The sequence below is a fragment of the Gobio gobio genome, assembly GCF_949357685.1.
Source record: "Gobio gobio genome assembly, chromosome: 6".
Taxonomy (NCBI): Eukaryota; Metazoa; Chordata; class Actinopteri; order Cypriniformes; family Gobionidae; genus Gobio; species Gobio gobio.
Window position 1 is genome coordinate 35,684,011 of NC_137102.1, and position 27,146 is coordinate 35,711,156.

Sequence of the window (27,146 nt, forward strand, 5' to 3'; positions counted from 1 at the left end):
AAAGGGATGAACATGGTCAGAAACAATGCTCAGGTAGGCCGTGGCATTTAAACGATGCCCAATTGGCACTAAGGGGCCTAAAGTGTGCCAAGAAAACATCCCCCACACCATTACACCACCACCACCAGCCTGCACAGTGGTAACAAGGCATGATGGATTCATGTTCTCATTCTGTCTATGCCAAATTCTGACTCTACCATCTGAATGTCTCAACAGAAATCGAGACTCATCAGACCAGGCAAAATTTTTCCAGTCTTCAACTGTCCAATTTTGGTGAGCTTGTGCAAATTGTAGCCTCTTTTTCCTATTTGTAGTGGATATGAGTGGTACCCGGTGGGGTCTTCTGCTGTTGTAGCCCATCCGCCTCAAGGTTGTGCGTGTTGTGGCTTCACAAATGCTTTGCTGCATACCTCGATTGGTTATTTCAGTCAAAGTTGCTCTTCTATCAGCTTGAATCAGTCAGCCCATTCTCCTCTGACCTCTAGCATCAACAAGGCATTTCTGCCCACAGGACTGCTGCATACTGGATGTTTTTCCCTTTTCACACCATTCTTTGTAAACCCTAGAAATGGTTGTGCGTGAAAATTCCAGTAACTGAGCAGATTGTGAATTACTCAGACCGGCCCGTCTGGCACCAACAACCATGCCTTGCTCAAAATAGCTTGAATCACCTTTCTTTTCCATTCTGACATTTAGTTTGGAGTTCAGGATATTGTCTTGACCAGGACCACGCCCCTAAATGCATTGAAGCAACTGCCATGTGATTGGTTGATTAGATAATTGTATTAATGAGAAATTGAACAGGTGTTCCTAATAATCCTTTAGGTGAGTATATATATATATATATATATATATATATATATATATATATATATATATATATATATATATATACACACACACACACAAACCTCACAATTCCTGTAATTATGTAACTATTGAATGAGTGAATGAAAGTGCGCCGTGCTTGGTATCTTTATGTTTGTTTGTTTATAATCCAGAAGATGATTTTAATTAATTTTGACTAGAATGTATCATGTTCTTATAATAAGAAATCATGTCTAACTGTACTCTGCTTAGAGAGGGAAGTTAGGAGACCAGAGATAACAGATCATTTATGGTGAAGGGTGGGGACACAGTCACCTCGGAACCAAAGATGATGCCTACTTGGTTAGAACCCATCCAGGAGGATGGGCAAAACGAACAAAGAGTTAGTTCAGTGCAGTTCAAATTAGTTCCAAGTGCAGTTCAAGAATCAATTCAAGGAGACATAAGATGACGAGATAGACGATCAGACGATCGTGGCAGACCAAGATTCGAGAAAATGGGTTAACAATTTAATTTCAAGCCATCTAAATACCCTCGTCTCACTTTCCTTTCTTTCACTTAGTTTCTTTTCTTTCCGTTGAGTCTCGTGTTCTAAATTTTCATCCGCAAAGTTTCGTTCAACGATTCTACAGCACAGAACGCTTCTACTTCAAACAACACCCACAAGACTTTCCATCCAGCTGTCAACACGCCAAAGAACCGGGAAAACCCCTCCAGCCAGGACCAAAAAGGGAATTCCCAGACACGAGACACAAACGCAAGTAACCTACAGATTCTAACTGAACTGGTGCATTGATATCAAATTGAATAACCACGCCTAAGAAACGATAGTAGGGTTGAATTAATGATTGATGGTTCATTCAGGTCATGTGTTTTAAATGCATATATTGCTAGAAACTTGGGATTTCATCATTTCACTCTCAAAACTCATTCTTTCCTCACTTTCTTCCTTTCCGCAACGCGTGTTAATGTGTGTGCGTTTGTGTTAGATATTAGTTTTATGTGTTAGAGTAATCAATAAAGTTTTGTCTGTATTTAAAGATAGGTGTTCTTGTGTTATGTGCTTTAAGGCATTAAAGGGATAGTTTACCCAAAAATGAAAATTTGACATTTATCTGCCTACCCCCAGGCCATCCAAGGTGTAGGTGTCTTTGTTTCTTCAGTCGAACACAAATGGAGATTTTTAACTTCAACCGTTGCTGTGTGTCACTCATAGAATGCATGTCAATGGGGTCTAGTTCCCATTCAGTCGGTCACTCTCGACGCCACGTCGGAGTACCGACGAATAGGAATCTCGCTCGCGAGAGCCAATCTACTTCGAGTGTAACTAAACGAGCCAATGCACATTGGCATGCAATGATTGCACCAGGTGCTCATGCCACGCCGTGCGGGTATAATTGAGACACAGGTGATTGCATCAAATCAACCTTTTGCTTCGGAGCCGAGTGGTGAATGGTTTGTCCTAAAATCACTCTCTACAAAGCGTGTGTTAACATTATAACGAGTCAAGCTCTTCGGTGGACCTCTCCTCGTTTGGTGTTGGAGTGACGGCACTGCAGCGGGGTTGATTTCTCTCTTTCTTTTTCTATTTTGAGCAAAAACAAAAGGCTGTTCTCACAGCTGGTTCGGTGCGCTATTAAGAGCGCTGAAAAGCCGTTTTCACGGCTGGTAAGAGATCGCCTTCTATGAGAGCGAGAGCGCGCACGTCAGGCTGCACTTTTCCCTGTCTGTGTCGCCGCGACTATTCCCCTGTGTGCTTCAGCACCGCGGAGAGCAGTTTCCCTAAAAGAGCTACACAGATAGAGCTTACATCTTTTTAAAGATGACATTCTATCTGTGTGTTTCTGGATGCGGTTGTTTCCTGTCCTCACTGACGGCCACGAACACTGTTTCACATGTCTGGGCGCATGCTGAGACTGTGTTCGTGGGTGGTCATGTTTTCTAATGAGAACATGACCACGTCGGCACGCCGGTCGCGACTCATCTTTCTCCGGGAAGCTTGAGTCCCCTTTGTTGTTGGCCAGCCGCCGCTCGTGTGTAAAAGCACAGCCGCGGGTCTGCTTGACACTCTGGGAGACCGCGGAGATCAGCGAGAGTTGCCGTCGGGGAAACCCGAACGGACCTCTCGTTTCTCTGCGTGCCGTGTGCCGTTGAGTGCTAGGCTGTAGCGCGGGTTGTCACGGCAACCCAGCGCTCGCTCTGTGCTCTAGGTGCGCTGTCCCCTTGCCTATTTCTCGTTGTAGCGCCCTCCCTGGCAACAGGAGAGGTCTATTTCAGTGAAATGGCTGGGGTGACCTGAGGAGAGGAGGGCTTCTCCTTCGGGGAACCAACCCCCTAGGGCCCCTCCCCCTCTAGCGCACTGCAAGCTGTGCAGCTCTGGGTGGAAATGCTGGTCCTTCTTATGGGGGAGCCTAGCATTTCATTCAGTGCTCCAGCTGAGGATCAGATGTCAATCGCTGCATCGGAGAGAGGGCTGTTGTGCTCTGGGAATGAGGATGATGCTTCGCTGAATCGGATTCAGAGTTAACAGCCATGCTTCCCGGGATCACTCCTGGATGTGCATGGAAAACTTGGCAGTGTGGCACTTCTTTGGATATGGAAAGCCAAAAGGGACAAAACTGCATAAGTTTTTCCTCTCTCACTACCCTCAACGGTGGGGTGGCTGTGCGCAGACCACCCCTGCCTGCACAGGGTAGTTCTGAGTTGAGGTTGAGCTGTGCATGTTGACTAACCGTGATCAAAGTCATGGCGCAGGCCCTCGGCCAGACGATGTCCACCTCAGTGGTCCAGAAAAACCTCCTGGCTTGCCTTGCTGAGATGTGAGTGGTCGTCAAAGTACGCTTTCTCGATGCTCCCATCTCACAAGGTGGCCTTGGGCGACACTGTTGAGAACTGGGCCCAGCAGTTCTTCGCAGTCGGTAGCAGGCTGAGGCAATCAAGAGCCTCCCCCGACGTACCATCAGAGTGCCTCGTGGGCCGCCCCTCAGTCTGCTCGTCGCCAAAGGCGTCGTCCCCTGCAAAAAAAAAAAAAAAAACACACTTGGCACAGCCTGCTCTACTGTGTCCTGCAGGGGATGACGCTACCTGTCTCTGCTGCTGTTTAAGCGGTCGGTGAAACATCACCTCTGAGACGGGTGACCGGGAGATGGGCGGGGCTGCTCTTCCCCGGAGGAGGGCCGGGTAGAAAATCTTGAGTCAAAATCCGTTCTGCCGCTGGTGTCACAACCAGTGGTACCCAAATTCTCAAAAAAAAAAAAAAAAGAGCAGTTCCTCCCATCTCTGGGTCCCAAGGGGGTTCGGAGAGCTGTGGACGGTCAAACGCCGGACCACACTCGTCCTCCTCCTTCGCCAGTGGACGGTTCGAGGACGCAACCTAGCCTTCTCACGTACCCTCTGCCCTCTCGTGGAATCAGGTAAGTGTGCCCCGCACACTCACAACCGCGTTGCGGGCCGCCTCCACGAGACAGCCGCCCCAGCCTGGTACCTGCATTCCACCTCGCTGCCCCACGGTGGGTACACCGGTGGTCCCTATTGTCCCGCTTGCACGGACTCTGCGAGCCTGGCTAGAGCTCCCCAGTCCGTCTCGCTGGCTCATTCGGACCATCAGGCTCGGCTATGCGATTCAGTTCCCCCCAGGTTCAAGGGCGTCCGCTTCACCTCGGTGAATGCCGCAGATGCCCATGCCCTGCGTGCGGAGATCGCTGTCCTACTGGCGAAGGACGCGATAGAGCCGGTCCCTCCATCCGATATGAAGACCGGCTTCTACAGCCCGTACTTCATTGTACCCAAGAAAACCGGTGGGTTACGACCAATCTTGGACCTGCGAGTCCTGAATCGGAGCCTCCACAAGCTACCGTTCAAGATGCTCACGCAGAAATGCATTTTCGAATGCATCCGTCCCCAAGATTGGTTTGCAGCGATCGACCTGAAGGACGCGTACTTTCATGTCTCGATTCTTTCTCGACACAGGCCGTTTCTGCGCTTTGCGTTCGAGGGTCGAGCATATCAGTACAGAGTCCTGCCCTTCGGGCTGTCCCTGTCCCCCCGTGTCTTCACGAAAGTCACGGAGGGGGCCCTTGTGCCCCTGAGAGAACAGGGCGTTCGCATCCTCAACTATCTCGACGACTGGCTCATTCTAGCACAGTCAAGCCAGGGATCAGTTGTGCGAACACAGGGACCTGGTGCTCAGACACCTCAGCCAGTTGGGTCTTCGGGTCAACTGGGAAAAGAGCAAACTCGCCCCGTGCAGAGGATCTCTTTTCTTGGTGTGGATTCGGTCGAACGGACAGCGTGCCTCCCAGAGGAGCGTGTCCAGTCGATGCTGAACTGCCTGAACACGTTTCAAGGCAAGATGGCGGTTCCACTGAAACAATTTCAGAGGCTCCTGGGGCATATGGCAGCCGCTGCGGCAGTAACACCACTCGGCCTGCTTCATATGAGACCGCTTCAGCATTGGCTACTCGGCCGAGTCCCGAGATGGGCGTGAAAACGCGGCACTCTCCGGGTGAGCATCACACCGGCCTGCCGCCAGTCTTTCAGTCCATGGTCAGACCCCTCGTTCCTTCGGGCTGGAGTGCCCCCGGAACAGGTGTCCAGGCACGCTGTGGTTTTCACGGATGCCTCTGCCATGGGCTGGGGAGCCACGTACAACGGCATGCAGTGTCAGGGGTTTGGACGGGCCCGCACCTGCATTGGCATATCAATTGCCTCGAGTTGCTAGCGGTGCATCTTGCTCTGGGCCGCCTCAAAGCGTGGTTACGGGGCAAAGATGTACTGGTCCGCACGGACAACACTGCGACCGTTGCGTATATCAACCGACAAGGTGGTCTGTGCTCCCGTCGCATGTCGCAACTCGCCCGCCATCTCCTCTGGAGTCAGAAGTGTCTGAGGTCGCTTCGGGCCATTCATGTCCCTGGTGTGCACAACCGTGTGGCCGACGAGCTTTCACGAGCTGCGCTCCTAGGCGAGTGGCGACTCCACCCCCCAGGTGGTTCAGCTGATTTGGAGACCGTTCGGGGTGGCACAGGTCGACCTGTTTGCCTCCCCAGAAACGTTCCACTGCCAGTGGTTCTATTCGCTGACCGAGGATACACTCGGCACGGATGCCCTTGCGCACAGCTGGCCCCAGGGGCTGCGCAAATGCGTTTTCCCCAGTGAGCCTACTTGCACAGACACTGTGCAAGGTCAGGGAGGACGAGGAGCAGGTCCTGCTGGTGGTGCTGTACTGGCCCAACCGGACCTGGTTCCCAGAACTTATGCTCCTCGCGACAGCCCCTCCTTGGCCGATTCCTCTGAGGAAGGACCTTCTGACTCAGAGACGGGGCACCCTTTGGCACCCGCGTTCAGACCTGTGGAAGCTTCATGTCTGGCCCCTGGACGGGACGCGGAGGTTCTAGGTGACTTACCCCAAGAGGTAGTTAACACCATCACTTCGGCACGAGCACCGTCTACAAGACAGGCTTACGCCTTGAAGTGGGACCTGTTCGTCGAGTGGTGTTCTTCTCGCCGAGAAGACCCCTGAAGATGTTCGATCGCGTCTGTGCTTTCCTTCCTGCAACAGGGGTTGGAGCGTAGGCTGTCGCCCTCCACCCTCAAGGTTTATGTTGCTGCAATATCTGCCTATCACGACCCTGTAGAAGGTAAGACGGTTGGGAAGCACGACCCGGTCGTCAGGTTCCTTAGGGGGGCGAGACGGTAAAATCCTCCTCGCCCTCCCTCCATACCCTCTTGGGATCTTGCTCTGGTGCTCAGAGCACTTCAAGAATGCCCCATTTGAGCCTTTGCAGTCAGCAGAGCTAAAGATTCTGTCTATGAAAACTTTGCTGTTGGCTGCATTGGCCTCCATCAAGAGGGTAGGGGACCTGCAGGCATTTTCGGTCGACGAATCGTGCCTAGAGTTCGGGCCGGGTGATACCCACGTGGTGTTGAGACCCCGGCCTGGCTATGTGCCCAAGGTTCCTACCACTCCCTTCAGGGACCAGGTGGTGAACCTGCAAGTGCTGCCCCCGGAGGAGGCAGACCCAGCCCTAGCTTTGCTCTGTCCCGTCCGCGCTCTGCGGGTTTACGTGGATAGAACTCAAAGCTTCAGAACCTCAAATCAGCTCTTTGTCTGTCACGGAGGCCAGCAGAAGGGAAAGGCTGTCTCCAAGCAGAGGATGGCCCACTGGATAGTGGATGCCATCACCTTGGCTTACCAACCACAAGGTGTGCCCTGTCCGCTCAGGGTGCGAGCACACTCTACTAGAAGTGTTGCATCCTCCTGGGCGCTGGCATGTGGCGCCTCGCTGTCAGACATCTGTAGAGCTGCGGGCTGGGCGACACCCAACACGTTCGCTAGATTCTATAGCCTACGTGTAGAGCCGGTCTCCTCCTGTGTTCTCACCTCAAACGGGTAGAAGCACTGAGAGGCCCCGTCTCTTGTCGACTTGCTGCGCTACGGCGCTTATATTCTCCAGAAGCAAACTCTGTGAGTCCTCCACCGCCCTCGGTGCTGGACGTGGCGGAACGTCTGGCATCAGGCCCCTTGCCGCTGAATCCTTGAGAACCGGTATTGGGCTCGGGTTATGAGTGACCCTACGGGGATCCCATATATCTTTCCACGGTCGCTCCTACGGGAAGCCCGTGTCTTTCCCTTGGGAGAGCCTTCCCGTCAATGGGACTGAGCCCCCTCTCTCCGTTGCGGGCTACGGCTCAGCATTGTACTCCACATAACTCCTTCGGGGTACGATGTGGGCTCCGCAGCGTCCCCTTCACTAGGGCACGCTTCCCAGTGTTATCCAATAAATCACTGAGCGGGTCTTGCGGAACGGCAGTGATGGACTTCCCGGTGTGAGCCCCGTCTCATCAGGTAAGAGAGCTCAGGTGGCTCACACAGGGCACTGGAAGGGGGCAGAGGCCATGGCGCTTTGGTAGGGATTCCTATTCGTCGGTACTCCGACGTGGCGTCGAGAGTGACCGACTGAATGGGAACGTCTCGGTTACGTATGTAACCCTCGTTCCCTGAAGGAGGGAATGGAGACGCCACGTCCCGTCGCCATGTCCTCTGTACCCTGCTGGGGTGCCTGTCTACCTACTCGGCTCCTCAGCAAAAGGCTGATTTGATGCAATCACCTGTGTCTCATTTATACCCGCACGGCGTGGCATGAGCACCTGGTGCAATCATTGCATGCCAATGTGCATTGGCTCGTTTTGTTACACTCGAAGTAGATTGGCTCTCGCGAGCGAGATTCCTATTCGTCGGTACTCCGACGTGGCGTCTCCGTTCCCTCCTTCAGGGAACGAGGGTTACATACGTAACCGAGACGTTCTATTGGGGTAAAAAAAACATGCACAGACAACTTAATTAATCATTTAATTAACAAATTAATCCATGCGGCTTGTGACGACACATTGATGTCTTAAGACACGAAATGATCGGTTTGTGCGATAAACCGGACCGTATTTATATAATTTTTTACCTTAATGACAACACCATGCCCAACAGCCCTGAAAGCGCAGCACTTCCGGAAAGGAAGGTCAATGTACACGATCTAGTGTAGAGACATCACTTCCTGTGTGTGAGGTCTCTATTAGGTCCCAGTACTTTTCACTGTTAATTGTTAATAATCAAAGTTGTCCCAGACAATTGTTTCAAGTCATTAACAGACTGCTTAAAGGTAACTGTTTCTCCAATAAACCCATTGCAGCTAATCTCTGTGATGGGTTTCTTGACTTTTTCAGCTCTAAGATTGTTAAGGCACGTAGTTGTATTAATGTCTCTACCATCCCAGCTCACTTTTCCCACAATACCTCTCATTTCTCCACACTTGATTTGATCTCTATGAGCAAAGAAGTCTCTCTAATGAAGGCTACCACCTCCTTAGTTGATCCGATACCTACTGGTTTGTTTAAATCATGCTTTGCCTCTGTTAGCTCTGCTGTTTTGAGTATTTTAAATGATTCGCTTTGCTCTGGTGTGGTGCCAGAAGCTTTTAAAATTGCTGCTGTTACACCTGTACCTAAAAAGACCAATGTAGATTTGGACAATTCAATAATTACCGTCCAATCTCTAATCTCCCCTTCTTAGCAAAAATTCTTGAGCGAACTGTCACATCACAATTGGTTTCTCATTTTACAATTAACAATCTGTTTGAGCCCCTTCAATCTGGCTTTTACAAATATCAGAGCACTGAAAAAACAGCATTAGTGAAGGTTACTAATGATCTGTTAATTGCTGCAGACTCTGGTTGTCTGTCAATTTTGATTCTTCTTGACCTCAGTGCGGCTTTTGAAACCGTCAATCATTCACTGTTACTTGCTCGTATGGAATCTGTGTTTGGCATTAGAGACTGCATTAAAGTGGTTAAAAATCTTACCTATCAGATCGTAGGCAGTTTGTTGGCATGGGTGGACACAAGTCCAAAATTGGCTCAGTCAGATTTGGCGTTCCCCAGGGATCTACTCTGAGTCCCTTACTCTTTAGTATGTATATTTCCCCCCTTGGTCAACTTCTGAGAACTCTTGGACTCAAGTTTCATTTGTATACAAACGACACCCAGATCTACATTCACTAAAAACCCGGTGATCATGCGGCTGTTGCTTTTCTCGAACACTGCATTTCTGAGATAAAAACATGGATGTCTCACAATTTCCTTTGCCTTAACAGCGATAAGACAGAGGTTATGCTCATTGGTTCAACCCATCAGGTGCGTAAAGCCGAATCCTTAATGCTTAATGTAGATGGCGCTGTCTTGGAGTTCCAAACTAAATAAAAAAACTTGGGGGTTATTTTTGATGCTCACTTAACATTTGACCCTCATGTTCAGAACACGGTTAAAACATATTTAATCTCACAAATATTGCAAGACTGTGCCCCATGTTGTCTTTTTCTGTGGCAGAAAAACTGATCAATACTTTTGTCTTCTCTTGTATTGATTACTGCAATGCTTTGCTAGCAGGGGTATCGGAAACTACCATAAATAAATTGCAGTTTGTCCAAAATTCACCAGCTAGAATCTTGACTGGGACCAGGTCGAGAGCGCAAATCACACCTATTTTAGAATCTCTACTCTGGCTTCCTGTCAAGTTTCGTATAGATTTGAAAATTGTAATGCTTACTTATAAGGCTTTGCATGTGTGGGAGGAGACTGTCCAGCAATGAGTTTCAGGTGCGGGTGGCTAGTCATATGACTAAGGAAGCATAAATAGTTGTTGCAGCAACAGATGGTTAGATTGGTATGGTTTTGAAGTTGTGCTCAACGTGCAGCCTCTTTACCCTTTCATAGAGGCTGACTTGAAGTTTTGGACTCTGTTTGGGAAGCGGGTCAAACACTTATTGCTGTAGTACCTTCAATGGGCTGACGGCTGTGCTGGAACCTTTAATAACTGGTAAATACAGTATGTTTTATTGAAGCCGATCAGTTATGAGTTGATGCAATTAATACATACGAGTTTCTTTGATGTCAACATCTGTGCTCTCTATTTATAGCATCTTTGTATCATGTTTGGGGATTGAGCGCTGAGATTGGATAACTGTGCTGCAGTTGTACTTTCGCTAAAATATGTTTTGTTTGTTTTTCTTTTATTGCGGTTTTGTATTGACTCGTATTTCACGAGTTCACACTTACATATAATTTATGGAGAGTAGTTTAAATGCATATTTGGCGTGCTGTCCGGGGGGAGGGCTTCGAGCTCGGAATTTTGGCCCGAACCCAAAGTACCCCCCGTATATGTAAGTGGCTGATAAAATAAAAGAGTGGAGAAGGGGTGGTGGAGGGATGCTAGAAAACTTTCAATGAATGGAGGTAAGACTGCTGCGTGTATATATACCTCTTACTGTTGATTAGCTGAGTGCTCTCCACCTGTGTCAATTATCTGAACGTACTCCTCCCGAACTTTGTTTATAAAACATCATTTCACGAGTTCACACTTACATATAATTTATGGAGAGTAGTTTAAATGCATATTTGGCATGCTGTCCGGGGGGAGGGCTTCGAGCTCGGAATTTTGGCCCGAACCCAAAGTACCCCCCAAAAATGCTAAGCATAGGACAGCCGCCTGCTAAATACCCCCCAAGAAGAGCCGAGCTTGGCTGGCTGGCATTCGTGAAGGGGCTTGATTGCTTGACCGGTAGGCCCTTGAGGGCTGCTGCGGCACATCATGCCGGGGGATTGCCTGCAATAGAAAAAATGTAAAAAGAGAAACATGGGAGAGACAACAGTATTAAAACATTAAACATTTCCTTGCTGCGTGGAAGCTTTCCACTCTTTCGTTCTGCGTGGAAACTTTCCACTCTTTCGTTCTGCGTGGAAACTTTCCACTCTGCGTGGAAGCTTTCCACTCTTTCGTTCTGCGTGGAAACGTTCCACTCTTTCGTTCTGCGTGGAAACTTTCCACTCTTTCGTTTTGCGTGGAAACGTTCCACTCTTTCGTTCTGCGTGGAAACTTTCCACTCTTTCGTTCTGCGTGGAAACTTTCCACTCTTTCGTTCTGCGTGGAAACTTTCCACTCTATCGTTCTGCGTGGAAACTTTCCACTCTTTCGTACTGTGTTGGAAACTTTCCACTCTTTCGTACTGTGTTGGAAACTTTCCACTCTTTCGTACTGTGTTGGAAACTTTCCACTCTTTCGTACTGTGTTGGAAACTTTCCACTCTTTCGTACTGTGTTGGAAACTTTCCACTCTTTCGTACTGCGAGGAACTTCCTCTCTTTCGTACTGCGTGGAAACTTTCCACTCTTTCATACTGCGAGGAACTTCCTCTCTTTCATACTGCGAGGAACTTCCTCTCTTTCGTACTGCGTGGAAACTTTCCACTCTTTCGTACTACGTGGAAACTTTCCACTCTTTCGTACTACGTGGAAACTTTACACTCTTTCGTACTACGTGGAAACTTTCCATTCTTTCGTACTGCGTGGAAACTTTCCACTCTTTCGTACTACGTGGAAACTTTCCACTCTTTCATACTGCGTGGAAACTTTCCACTCTTTCATACTACGAGGAACTTCCTCTCTTTCATACTGCGTGGAAACTTTCCACTCTTTCATACTGTGAGGAACTTCCTCTCTTTCATACTGCGTGGAAACTTTCCACTCTTTCATACTACGAGGAACTTCCTCTCTTTCATACTGCGTGGAAACTTTCCACTCTTTCATACTGTGAGGAACTTCCTCTCTTTCATACTGCGTGGAAACTTTCCACTCTTTCATACTACGTGGAAACTTTCCACTCTTTCGTACTACGTGGAAACTTTCCACTCTTTCGTACTACGTGGAAACTTTCCATTCTTTCGTACTGCGTGGAAACTTTCCACTCTTTCGTGCTACGTGGAAACTTTCCACTCTTTCATACTACGTGGAAACTTTCCACTCTTTCATACTACGAGGAACTTCCTCTCTTTCATACTGCGTGGAAACTTTCCACTCTTTCATACTGTGAGGAACTTCCTCTCTTTCATACTGCGTGGAAACTTTCCACTCTTTCATACTGCGAGGAACTTCCTCTCTTTCATACTGCGTGGAAACTTTCCACTCTTTCATACTGCGTGGAAACTTTCCACTCTTTCATACTTCGAGGAACTTCCTCTTTCATACTGCGAGGAACTTCCTCTCTTTCGTACTGCGAGGAACTTCCTCTCTTTCGTACTGCGAGGAACTTCCTCTCTTTCGTACTGCGAGGAACTTCCTCTCTTACGTACTGCGTGGAACTTCCACTCTTTCATATGGCGTGGAAATGTTCCACTCTTTCAAGCTGTGAGGAACTTCCCCCTGTGCTGCGTCCATGGAAACTTTCCATTTCTTACTGGAGCCTGAGAACATAAGAAGGAAAAGATGAGTGTTTGATCGGGATATTCTCACTGTGTACTAGTCAATAAGGGTTTGGTGGGCTTTTTTTGATGTGGAATCGATTGGTCCTGATATAGCTTTGGAAAGCGTCAGAAGACCATCTCCCGAGAGCTTGGATCTGCTGTTGGGAGAGGCCTTTTTGAGCTGCTGAGGTTGTTACCCCAATACGGAAGGAGTGGCTTGAAAAGTTCTTTGCTGAGCCCCTGATAGTTGGAGAACGGATTTGAGGTGTTTCTTTGAGGATACCAGCGTTATAGGTTGTCTGGTGTCGGGACGGGTGGGCTGGGATCTTTGAATCCCTTTGATCAGAGAGGGTTTGGTGAATTGTTTATTTCGGGGGAGGAATCGCCGTACATCAATTGTGGAAAACTGGATGCAGCTCAAGTAACCTTTGATGTATTAAGGTAGAAAATAAATGAGGTGATTGAAAGGAGAGAAAAATCATGGAACGGTGTGTTTATAAGAGAAGTGAAATGCTTTAAACATCTCCAGGCCGTCATGTAGGATTGAGGTTTCTGGGAAAGAACATCACTGCTTTGGCAGTGGAGAAAATTAGCCAGAGAAACTGAACTCCTGGGAAAGCAGAGGGAACATCACTGCTGTAGTAGTGGAGAAAATTAGCCGGAGAAACTGAGCTCCTGTGAGAGCAGAGAAAAATGGCACTGCTGATGCAGTGGAGAAAATTAGCTAGAGAAACTGAGCTCCTTTGGGAGCAGAGTGAACAGCACTGCTGTAGTAGGAGAAAATTAGCCAGAGAAACGAAGCTCCTGTGGGAGCAGAGGGAACAGCACTGCTGTGGCAGTGGAGAAAATTAGCCAGAGAAACTGAACTCCTGTGGGAGCAGAGGGAACAGCACTGCTGTAGTAGGAGAAGATTAGCCGGAGAAACTGAACTCCTGTGGGAGCAGAGGGAACAGCACTGCTGTAGTAGGAGAAAATTAGCCGGAGAAACTGAACTCCTGTGGGAGCCGAGGGAACAGCACTGCTGTAGTAGGAGAAAATTAGCCAGAGAAACTGAACTCCTGTGGGAGCAGAGGGAACAGCACTGCTGTAGTAGGAGAAAATTAGCCGGAGAAACTGGACTCCTGTGGGAGCCGAGGGAACAGCACTGCTGTAGTAGGAGAAAATTAGCCGGAGAAACTGGACTCCTGTGGGAGCCGGGAACAGCACTGCTGTAGTAGGAGAAAATTAGCCGGAGAAACTCAGCTCCTGTGGGAGCCGAGGGAACAGCACTGCTGTAGTGGGAGAAAATTAGCTAGAGAAACGAAGCTCCTGTGGGAGCCAAGGGAACAGCACTGCTGTGGCAGTGGAGAAAATTAGCCAGGGAAACTGAACTCCTGTGGGAGCAGAGGGAACAGCACTGCTGTAGTAGGAGAAAATTAGCCGGAGAAACTCAGCTCCTGTGGGAGCAGAGGGAACAGCACTGCTGTAGTGGGAGAAAATTAGCTAGAGAAACAAAGCTCCTGTGGGAGCCGAGGGAACAGCACTGCTGTAGTGGGAGAAAATTAGCTAGAGAAACAAAGCTCCTGTGGGAGCCGAGGGAACAGCACTGCTGTAGTGGGAGAAAATTAGCTAGAGAAACAAAGCTCCTGTGGGAGCCGAGGGAACAGCACTGCTGTAGTGGGAGAAAATTAGCTAGAGAAACAAAGCTCCTGTGGGAGCCGAGGAAACAGCACTGCTGTGGCAGTGGAGAAAAATAGCCAGAGAAACTGAGCTCCAGTAGGAGCCGAGGGAACAGCACTGCTGTGGCAGTGGAGAATTAGCCAGAGAAAACTGAGCTCCTGTGGGAGAAAAAAGGAGAAAAAGTTAGACGGACAAATGGAGAAACGCATTGTGTAACCGAAAGGACTCTTATTTTGAAATGTGTATGCCTTATTATTGCGGGATGCTCATTCAAATTCATATGAGATAAAACAACAACAACCTTTATATCTATAGCACGTTTAAAAACGACATGAATTGACCAAAGTGCTTTACGCTCTCAACGGTACTAATCAGGGATGGAAATTAACTTTTTTGTCCACCGGCCACTGTGGCTAGTGGATTTCAAAATCTACCAGCCACTCAAAGTTTTTTACCAGCCACTTTCTTGGTTTTAACCGACAATGTATAACTGCATGTGAAAAATTAATACTACAAGCTCTACAGTACTTAAGCAGTTTATATAATCTCAAGTCTCAATTAAATACTGACATTTTCTCTTTCTCTCTTATACACACACAAACCATGAACTGATATACATTCCATTAAATGAGTAGGGCAGATTAATGGATGTGGCATTTGGATGATTCGTGGTCTTTTATGGCTTCCAGTTTTAGGTTTTTAGTCCCAACAAAGAAAATATTAGTTTTGGCATCTTCTGAAGCGTGTTGACGACATACTAGGGTTGCCACCTTCAGTGTGGCAAAATAAGGGACACCCATTCACGACAATATAAAATATAACATTTTATATTATTTTACATTTGATTATTTAATTAATTTCTAAAGAACTCTTTAGTAGCCTATTTGGTACACTTTAAAGGGATAGTTCACCCAAAACTAAAACATTCTGTCATAATTTACTCTCCCTCATGATGTTCCAAACCTGTATGAGTTTCTTTGTTCTGCTGAACACTAAAGGAGATATTTTGAAGAAAGTTTGTACTCAGGCTGCTTTGGGGGCACCATTGACTTCCACAGTAACTTTCCAATGTGTTCAACATAAAGAAATGTATACATGTTTGGAACAACTTGAGGGTGAGTAAATGATGACAGAATGTTCATTTTTGGGTGAACTGTCCCTTTAAGCAGTCATTCTGAACCAGTAATCACTGTTTTGACAATTCTGAAATTCAAAAATGTTAAATTTTTTATTAATTTACTTAAATTATGACTATATTATGTCATTATTTGTCCCATTTTTATCTAAATATTCTTTTAATAAATGTCAAACTTTATATGGCAGGATTATTTATTATGTATGATTAAAATGATACATAACATTAATTAGGCTATAATCTATTAATTAACCTGTCTAAAAATATATAATATTTACCTTACCTTTAGAAGCACGGATGTGTGTGTCACCGCTGCGGCTTTAAGCCAGTCAGTCTGAGACACTAAAATGCTTCTCTGCAAAGTGTGCAGTTGGCCTGAGGTTCATCACGAGTTACTGGACAGACCCATTGTTACCTTTTTTGATATTCAGCCCCATATCTGGAGATCCTCTTGCGTTCAAACGGTGGATGCGATGCGAGCTCGATGTTTTTAAAAAACCGCACACGTTTACAGCGCATGGTCTCGAGACTCTGCCGCTATGGCAACAAAGCCACTAAAACGCAACCACGCGCAAATTAATTTCTCTACTACTTATTGTGAATTTGATTTATAATGCCACTTTTTTTGAAGGTGTGCCTCCTCTAAAAGTGTCCGCCGTCCAGGTGAAACAGTAGGATATGCTATTTTTATTTACCCGCCACGGTGGCCGGTAGATGAAGCGAGTCTACCCGCCATAACACAAAATCACCCGCATTTGGCTGGTGGCGGGTGCTAATTTCCATCCCTGGTACTAATAAAGCATTGACAAAACACCCCTACATCAACACACAAAACACAAACACACATCTCAAACTCCCAGTCCTTATGGGCAGTTTTAAGCATGAGAGAAGAGATGTGTTTTCAACACAGATTTAAACCGTCCTAACAAGTCACAAGATCTGATACGCCGAGGGAGGCTATTCCAGAGGCGTGGCGCAGCCACAGAGAAAATACAGCCTTACAGCTGTATACACCGTTTTCTTTACAGTGATTTATCGTAATATGTTGTCGTTGATACAAATTCGCTTTGCATAAATGTATGCTATTCATTGATTGTGAAATGCTCTGAACTCGAGCATTGTTCAATCCAGTAGAACGCACAATGGTGCCACATTCAGGTTTTGAAACGTGATCGCTCACGTTAATTCAGTGAAATCATAGCCTTTGAATTTCTTCTGTTTCATAATAAGATGGTAGGCTATAACAATCATTGATATGCTTGTTATACGATAGCCTGCCCTACTATAAGGTATTGATGTTACATTTAAGAAAGCGGGTGCTCCCAAATACATTGTTCAGTTCGCACACGTCTATTTATAGTCACAAGAGCGAGTATGGTCGCACTGTGTTGAGCCCTGTGTGACCGAGCTTATGTGAGCGTCAAGTTGAGAAGTATTGAATCAAGGCGGTGATTATCAGCTGAGTCCAACTGGTAGCTGATTGTTTGGCGTAATATGCCCTGTTGCATTGACAGCATTTTAGTGATTTAGCCTCACAATACGTTCGCTCGCTTTACCAGCTGCAAGTAAATTGATCGTTCATCACCACGGCGACCGCGTGCGCGTACATGATGAACGCACTTTTCCTGTGTGAAAAGTATCTGTCTGAACTGTAGTACACAGAGGCGGAAAGATCGCAAGAAAAAGTAAAAGAGTTGTAATACTTTATCTTAAGACAGGAACTGTTGTAGGTCTCCCTGTTGCAAGTCTGTGCTGTGTGCACTCCTTTACATTGTCCGAGCACTGCTCTTGCGGTTGGCTCGTGAATGCTTATGGAAGCGGCCGAAAGGGTTTTTTAGATAGCTTATAAATTTGTAAGGAAAAAGTATTGAAGTATTGTAGAGTTGCTTCGAGCCGTGTAGACAGCGTGGGCGGGCGGGGCGAACTGCCGTCTGTGCTAGAAAACTTTCAATGAATGGAGGTAAGACTGCTGCGTGTATATATACCTCTTACTGTTGATTAGCTGAGTGCTCTCCACCTGTGTCAATTACCTGAACGTACTCCTCCCGAACTTTGTTTATAAAACATCATTTAACGTGTATCTTTTTCTATTAAAGGGGCAGAGCAGCCACTGTTTCTTGTGTATATAAGTTTTCGTTTTTTGGGTTGTATTTTATCTTGATTCAATATTGATTTATATCAATGATTGTTCTTTTTGTTATTTGCTTTTTTTTTTTTGTGGAATTGCTCTCCTTTTTTCTGTTACAGTGCTAGTGGCTTTGTACAGGGCCGGGCCTGCATTTACACCTAACCACCCTTGGTGTGGCTGATCTGGGTGGTGTGTGGCACTGCTGTGTGGTGTGTATTAGACGGTTGGCACTGAAACAGTGATTTAAAGGTTACTTATTTGCGGTGTATGCTGTGGGTTTCTTCTGTTTCTTACAGGTGGCAGGTGGTGCATGAGAGCAGGCCCAACCCTTCTTGCATTCTCGAGGAGAGCTATTTCCAGATTCTATGGATTTTACTACAGATATATCTTAACTGGTTTTAACCCTTTTGATATCACTTGATATTATAACAATAATTAAATTGTGATTGTTGCCAAACTAGCGTTGCTATTTATAATCCAATTATTTGTGAAAGGGTCCTCCTGCCTTAAATAAGGAGGTGGCGTAGTCAGTTTTATATTTACTACACTACACATGCCATGGTCTGGCAATAGATTATTTATCAGAACTTTTGATTGTTTACAGTCCAATGCGTGATCTCCGTTCCTCTGACTCTGGCCTTCTCACTGTTCCCTCAACTAGCTTGCGCTCTATGGGTGACCGGGCTTTTTTTCTTCCCATGCTCCAAAACTCTGGAACTCTCTTCCGTATGAGATTATACATGCAGAATCTGTTAGTGTTTTTAAATCTCGTCTTAAAACACACTTTTTTAGACTTGCTTGTATGTGATTTTCATAGTTTTTTTATTAGTATATTGTATTTTTGTACATCTGGTTTATGTTTGTAGTGTGTTAAGTATTTTGTCTTTTACTTTTACACCGTGTCCTTTTTGTAAAGCGCGTTGAGAAGTTGCATTTTAAGGCGCTATATAAAATAAAGTTTATTATTATAATCCCTTTCTTTATACCCTAAACAGGCAACGTGTAGGCTACTGAGAGATACATACTTTTCAAAATGTGGTAAATAACAGCATATAACTTCAATTTTCTTTTTCAACATCTTAAGACAATGTTCACAATTAATGTTAGCAGTTGTTTGCATAAAAAGATTAATGTATATTTACTTATCACAAAATCTGAATGTCCTGCACCAATTGCGCCCATGTTGGATTTAGGACAGGCTGACGAATTGATCACAAAACACTTGAAACAAATCATGTGACCAGCACACTCAAGACAGACCAGGTTATGATAAAAGGATTTGATGAAAAAAAAATCTTTCTTATAAGACACTAAAGAGTATGTAACTCGTGGTAAACTGTTTTGGGGTTAACAGCATATAAAACAAAACTGCTTAATGTTACTGAATAAAACCCAGGAAGAGCTACAGGATTGTGCAAAATGAACTTGACTACGTTGATGAACTCGATCTACTCCATCTGTTTTGATCATCGTTCTGAATCTGATCTGGATGTAGTCTTTGACAAAAACGTAATTTCCTTTGCTTTTTTCTCAAAATGTTGCTTTTTTATGAAACTTACCCCCATTGAGGCGTTGATAAAAAAAGAATGCATCAAGCTAGAATAAATTGTTTTGTTGTTTTTGTTTAAAAGTAGAGGGGTTGTTCTGTCTTTTGATATATTGCATGTTCAGATATTCATACAACAACATTTCCTGGGGGCATGACATTTTTGTGAAAATGGTCAAAAATGCTGGCAGCTGCTGGCAACTGTTTTAATGGTGAAGTTACAAATAATGAATGATAATCATTAAAGTATGCTTTATTTGGAAGTGTAAGTGAGTAGGTTCACCTTTATTCATTTCTGTGGGTGAAAAAAATACAATGTTGTAGCAGCAAAACAACTCACAAAAAGAAGACGTCAAACATGTTTTGCGTGTATGCCTGGAAAATGTACACTTGACCAGAAATATATGAACATCCTCTTCTAAATAATGGGTTTGTCTATTATAGTAATAAAATAAAATAAAAGTAATAATAAAAAGTAAGTGAAATCTAAATGCAAATCTTAATGCTACAGCATAACATTCCAAAGAATTTTGGGCATTCAACATTGAGGCAACTTGAGCTTTTCTACTTCAGAATGTAACACACACACACACACATATACACATATATATATATATATATATATATATATATATATATATATATATATATATATATATATATATATATATATATATATATATATATATATATATATGTACAGTTATATAAATGATCAATTACTGCCAATTAGTAGTCAACAAATTTTTTTTCCCGTCATGCATTCAATACTAATTGGCTATGAGTAATTAATTACATTTGTTATTCCATGCAAAAGTTGGATGTTATTGAAGAAATTTAATCTGCTATGCTTTAAGCTATTTACCGCATTCAAAGCCATTTCCTTAATGTTTCAAAACTTGCTTGGCATCCTATTTGCACGTCCCTGCAAATGTTGCTCAGCTCAGTCTTGTCTGAGCCAAACAGTCTACAGAAACAAGTGCTATATATATACTTGCTCTCTTGGCCATTTCTCTTACAGGACATGTTTTATGTGTCTGTGAAATGTAAGTGGGTCAGAGGGTGGGGTCAATCCTTGTTCAATTATGGTAAATAATCCTATAGAAAAATATAAGGAAAACATGTTTGAAAATCACCCGCTATTCTGTTGTCAATGTCAATGATGGTTACAACCCTGTCTGAAACTAAATTTAATAAAAAAAAATAGTAACTTTTTTCTTTATCTGAGACAAAAAAGTGGAGAAATATACAAAGATGTTTGTAAAGGAGAGTAGTGTGAATGACATAGTAGAGTACATTCAGGCCTGAATTTCAATGCTCACAGTGTACTGTAATGAACTCTGTGTATGAAAGTACTGTCAGTAATTTGGCAAAACATATTCGAGAAGTATGCAGTCATGCAGCTTGGCTTCATAGACTCATAACATTTAAAACGCATTAAGATGAGAGGTTGACAGCTTTACACCTGCTATGTTTTTTATTGCAATGGAATTGCTCTCATTGTGTAAATAGTCTGAGTTCAGCAGCTCATCAAGAATTCTCTACAGCAATAATTGATAGCCACAAACCTGCCAACAACTATCAAGCTTCTCACAGCACTTAATACCTTCAGGGGATATAGTATTTAGCTCAGAAATAAACAGCTAAAGCAGAACATGATTTACGCATATACTGTGTTTTGAGACTATTTTTTTTTTTACAAAAAAATTGCACTAAATGTTTTAACATGATAAATGTCAAAACTCATGGAACCGCACTCACTTAGAGTTTATAACAGTGGCGTAGGCAGAAAGTTGATGATGATGGGCCTCCAATAGTGTGGGTGGGCCGGAATGATTCGCATTACCCCTTTAATTTGGAAGAAAAATCCAAAAATCCGACTGAAACAGCAATACTGATAATTATATCACGCAGAGAAATCACGTCCTGTTTCGACAACCTGCCATTAATAAACGTGCTCACAAATATAACATATTTGATTGCCATGCCATGGCGGGCCAGACTAAAAACCTACCCATAGCTTAAATTGTATAGCTGATGTCTGTTCTAAACAAGTTGGAGTTGGCTGGGTTTTGAATTGAAGATGTTGATAATATCACTTATCAGTTAGATCACTTTCAAATGACAAAAGTGTAATGGTGTCCTGTCATCTTTTTCAAGACGTGTTTCTTTCTTAAATGTGTCATAACTGACAATTTAGCCATTTTTTTATGACAAAAAAGGCGCTGCTAGTTGGATTCGAAAGAAAGAAAGAATAATATTTTCAATCTACATTTTCTTTAAGCCTTAAAGGTTTGATTATTTTGTTTATCATGTTTGAATGAAAAGGGTTTAATAAATTTTTATCAACACAGTCATCAAGACATCCAGATTTTGCTTTTATTGGTTGCGTCCCATACATTTCCTAAATTATGATACTTGGGTGCAATGACCCCAATCAAATGACTCCTGTCTTGACATGTGAAAAGCATCTGAACCGGACACCCACATTCCCCTATCTTGTTTCCGCTGTCAAAGCTTCATTTATTTCTGATCATGCCAACTGCTAACATGGACCATACGAAGTTTAAACAAACTAATTACGTGGCATAATTTAGTTAACTGCAGTCCTGAGATTTGTATATTTGTATATTAAATAATTTAAATAAAATATTTAATGTGTCATGACAAATTAGGTCTGAGGCCCTTCACAAATTAAATTTCTTGATAACCAACCTAAAGGTAACATATAGTTTAATTTAATGGTGGCTTCTTTTTGTGTGTATTGAACTAATCAGAATAATTTGTTGCAGAATTGCTTTAGAGTAAACCTCTCTAGTGGAGGAGTTCAAAGATGACTCTTCTAATAGTTTCTAGACTGCTGCAGTGTAAAAGAGATTCACTTATAATGACTCATTGATCATTTAATATTTTAGACTATTAATGTATATTTTCTTTAAAATATTCTATATTTTGAATGTAATCATTTTTATTTTATCTCTTTAACATTAAAACGTCTCAGTTACGTTTGTAACCTTAGTTCCCTGAGTAGGGAACGAGGCGCTGCGTCATCGCTTTGGGAACGCCTCTGCGTGATTGCGTCGTGAAGCACGTATGTCATCAGCCCAATAGAGAGACGGAACGTCATAGGCGGGTGACGTCATCGACCGGAAAGTATAAAGCATCCCCGGAAACACACGCCCATAGCTTCTGAAAAAGGATGAAGCAAAGCGCTCGCGGGCATGCAGGGAGTATGGCAGGGTGACGCAGCGTCTCGTTCCCTACTCAGGGAACTAAGGTTACAGACGTAACCGAGACGTTCTCCTTCATGGGAACTCGAGCTGCGTCACCACTTTGGGAGCGAGACTACCCACGCCCCCATTGGAGCTTGATGCCCGCCTGTGTAATCAGGAAGCGAGCACCCGAGCCCCCGGAGTAGTGTTAATGTCTAGTTCATAAAACCTGACGAAAGTGAGCGGAGAGGACCCTCCCGCCGCATCACAAACATCCTGCAGGGAAGCCCCTGCCTAGAGAGCCTGAGAGGCCGCCATAATCCTAGTTGAGTGGGCCCGGACAGCCAAAGGAGAAGGCTGCCCAGCCGCCACATAAGCAAGTGAAATGACCTCGACCACCCACTTGCTCATTCTCTGCATAGAAACCGGTCCCCCTCTAGAGGGTGACCCGTAACACACAAACAACTGTTCAGATCTCCTTCACAGGGCAGCTCTGTGGACATAAGAGTCTAGTGCACGAACAGGGCAAAGCAGATTAAGTCTTTCCTGGTCTGACGTCACAAAGGGCGGAGGACAGAAAGCCTGAAGTACAATAGGTCTCACTGAATTAGTGAGAACCTTAGGAACATAACCCGGCCTAGGAGACAGGAAGGCCCTGGCCATACCCAGAGCAAATTCCAAGCACAAGGGTGTAACCGAAAGGGCTTGTAAATCTCCAATTCTTTTCAAGGAAGAAATAGCGAGCAGAAAGATAGTCTTAAGAGTAAGAAACTTCTCTGAAACTTCCTCAAGCGGCTCAAAGGGAGCCTCGGAAAGGCCTTGAAGCACAATGGTCAAATCCCAGGCTGGCACCCTGGTGCGCACAACAGGTCTTAACCTCAAGGTTCCACAGAGGAAACAAGTTACTAAAGGGTGTCGCCCCAAAGAAACACCACCCAAAGGAGTGTGGTAAGCAGCTAAGGCCGCCACATACACCTTCAGTGTGGAGCCTAACTCCCTGTCTGGGGGGGGGGGGGGCTCTCTATAGCCCCCTTTTGCAGCAGAGTCTGTACTTCTTGAGACATAACCAGAGCCTGCTCGGGGCCCACCACTGTGGGTAGAACCCTGTTGAAACTGGGAGGACGACATCTGAACTGAATGGCCTACCCAATTCTTATGAACCGCAGGACCCAACGAGATATATTTGGCAGATTCTCCCACTCTGACACAAAATCTACCAAGGGTACCAGCCTCTCGAGGCTGGCCTCTGATGTACTCTGCACCGCGAGTGCAGCACCCTGAAACGGCGAACCGGAGGGGGCAGGCTATCCTCGGATGACTCGCGAGGGCCCTCCACGACCCGGCACTCGGGCAGGGTTGGTGGAATGACCCTGTGAGGGTGCTGAAGGCTGACGGGTACCGTGAGATGAGGTAAACACCGTCCGCCCCCAGAAGGGATCACCCTCACAGCCCTGAGCCCACAGGTGTCAGGGCTTCTTCGACACAGCCTTCCGCGAGACAATGACTGTCCTCAAATCAGTCTTGCCCATGTTTTTTATGACAAAAAAGGCGCTGCTAGTTAGATTAGAAAGAAAGAAAGAATAATATTTTCAATCTACAATTTCTTTAAGCCTTAAAGGTTTCATTATTTTGTTTATCATGTTTGAATGAAAAGGGTTTAATAAATTTTTATCAACACAGTCATCAAGACATCCAGATTTTGCTTTTATTGGTTGCGTCCCATACATTTCCTAAATTATGATACTTGGGTGCAATGACCCCAATCAAATGACTCCTGTCTTGACATGTGAAAAGCATCTGAACCGGACACCCACATTCCCCTATCTTGTTTCCGCTGTCAAAGCTACATTTATTTCTGATCATGCCAACTGCTAACATGGACCATAAGAAGTTTAAACAAACTAATTACGTGGCATAATTTAGTTAACTGCAGTCCTGAGATTTGTATATTTGTATATTAAATAATTTAAATAAAATATTTAATGTGTCATGACAAATTAGGTCTGAGGCCCTTCACAAATTAAATTTCTTGATAACCAACCTAAAGGTAACGTATCGTTTAATTTAATGGTGGCTTCTTTTTGTGTGTATTGAATTAATCAGAATAATTTGTTGCAGAATTGCTTTAGAGTAAACCTCTCTAGTGGAGGAGTTCAAAGATGACTCTTCTAATAGTTTCTAGACTGCTGAAGTATAAAAGAGATTCACTTATAATGACTCATTGATCATTTAATATTTTAGACTATTAATGTATATTTTCTTTAAAATATTCTATATTTTGAATGTAATCATTTTTATTTTATCTCTTTAACATTAAAACGTCTCAGTTACGTCTGTAACCTTAGTTCCCTGAGTAGGGAACGAGACGCTGCGTCAACGCTTTGGGAACGCCTCTGCGTGATTGCGTCGTGAAGCACGTATGTCATCAGCCCAATAGAGAGACGGAACGTCATAGACGGGTGACGTCATCGACCGGAAAGTATAAAGCATCCCCGGAAACACACGCCCATAGCTTCTGAAAAGGATGAAGCAAAGCGCTCGCGGGCATGCAGGGAGTATGGCAGGGTGACGCAGCATTTCGTTCCCTACTCAGGGAACTAAGGTTACAGACGTAACCGAGACGTTCCCCTTCATGGGAACTGGAGCTGCGTCACCACTTTGGGAACGAGACTACCCACGCCCCCATTGGAGCTTGATGCCCGCCTGTGTAATCAGGAAGCGAGCACCCAAGCCCCCGGAGTAGTGTTAATGTCTAGTTCATAAAACCTGACGAAAGTGAGCGGCGAGGACTCTCTATAGACCCCTTTTGCAACAGAGTCTGTACTTCTTGAGACATAACCAGAGCCTGCTCGGGGCCCACCACTGTGGGTAGAACCCTGTTGAAACTGGGAGGACGACATCTGAACTGAATGGCGTACCCAATTCTTATGATGCGCAGGACCCAACGAGATATATTTGGCAGATTCTCCCACTCTGACACAAAATCTACCAAGGGTACCTGCCTCTCGAGGCTGGCCTCTGATCTACTCTGCACCGCGAGCGCAGCGCCCTGAAACGGCGAACCGGCGGGGGCAGGCCATCCTCGGATGACTCGCGAGGGCCCTCCACGCCCCGACACTCCGGCGGGGTTGGTGGAATGACCCTGTGAGGGTGCTGAAGGCTGACGGGTACCATGAGATGAGGTAAACACCGTCCGCCCCCAGAAGGGATCGCTCTCACAGCCCTGAGCCCACAGGTGCCAGGGCTTCTTCAACGCAGCCTTCCGCGAGACAATGACTGTCCTCAGATTAGTCTTGCCCTTGGAAGGCTGCGCCGCCCACCGCCCCACCATTTCTGAGGGGGTGCGCAGATGGCGACGCTCTGTTTTTGCTGCGCTCGATGGGAGGAGCTTGCACTCTGCGCCTGCTGCTCTCTCACAGCAGCAGACGAGGTCTAGGGTTTGCGAGGGAGAAACTGCTTGAGCGCCGCAGATTGTTTCTTTGCCTCCTGGAACCTGTCGGTAACCGTAGCAACGGAGTCACCGAACAGGCCCTCAGGAGACACCGGCGCATCAAGCAGAAAACTCTTGTCTTTCTCTTTAATCTCAGTCAGATTTAGCCAGAGATTTCTCTCCGTGACCACCAGGGCTGCCATAGAACGACCAATACATCTGGCCGTTTCCTTGGTGGCACGGAGGAATAAATCTGCCAAGGATCGGAGCTCCGATCTCACTGCTTTCCCCCAGGTCCCTCAGCAGGTCAGCCTGGTATGCTTGCACTATAGCCATAGTATGCATACATGCGGCGGCCTGACCTGCTACCGAGTAGGATTTACCAACTAATGCTGATGTGACACTGAGCGGTTTAGTGGGTAGCGATGGAGCCTTAATGGTTGATGCCGATTCAGGAGAAAGATTGCTCGCAAGGGTCTCTTCCACCCTCGGCACCGAACCATACCCATGTCTTTTCAGTCCCCCGATGTTGCTATACACTGATGTATGGGGACTGAAAACCCTTGCTGACATGGGCCGCCTCCACAATCTCGACACCTCGGTGTGGAGATCCGGGAAGAATGGAAGGCTCCGCCGTGGAGGCTGAGCAGAGCAGGCTGGCAGGAAGCGCTCATCGAGCTTACTTTTAACAGCGGCACACTCCTGATTAATATCCTGCGCTGGCCAGTCAATGTTTAGTCCGGCCACCGCTCTGCTCAAAACCTCCACATGCTCCTCACTCGCGGGGGATTGAAGTGGCGAATCTTCAACCCCCGGCTCAATACTGCAGACATCAACCTCCTCGGAGGATGATAACTGCAGCACCGAGGCCGCCCCCCTGGGCGGGATAAACCGCAGCGTGGGCTCCCGAACCCAGAGAAGTGGCCGCGGACAGCGGGCCCCGAGCCGCGGGGAAAGTGCGAACCGGGACGCCCTTCTCAAAGAGCGCCCGGCGGGATCACAGCACACGCAAAGGCAAAGCCTCACAATGCTCGCAGCCAGCACCCTCGAGTGCTGACTGCGTGTGCTGCTCACCCAAGCAAACAACACACATTAGATGTGTGATGTGTATCCCCGCTCGTGATGTAACGTGAGCAGGGAGGAACACACCTAGTGAACTGCTGTTCGCTCGCCATTTTCTCTCAAGTCAGTGTGTATGTACTTTGAAAAAACAAGAAAGTCTGAACTCAGACACAAAACACAGAGCTGACAATTTTCGACAGAGACACAGAGCACTTGCTGAAGACAACAGAAGCTATGAGCGTGTGTTTCCGGGGATGCTTTATACTTTCCGGTCAATGATGTCACCCGCCTATGACGTTCCGTCTCTCTATTGGACTGATGACATACGTGCTTCACGACGCAATCACGCAGAGGCGTTCCCA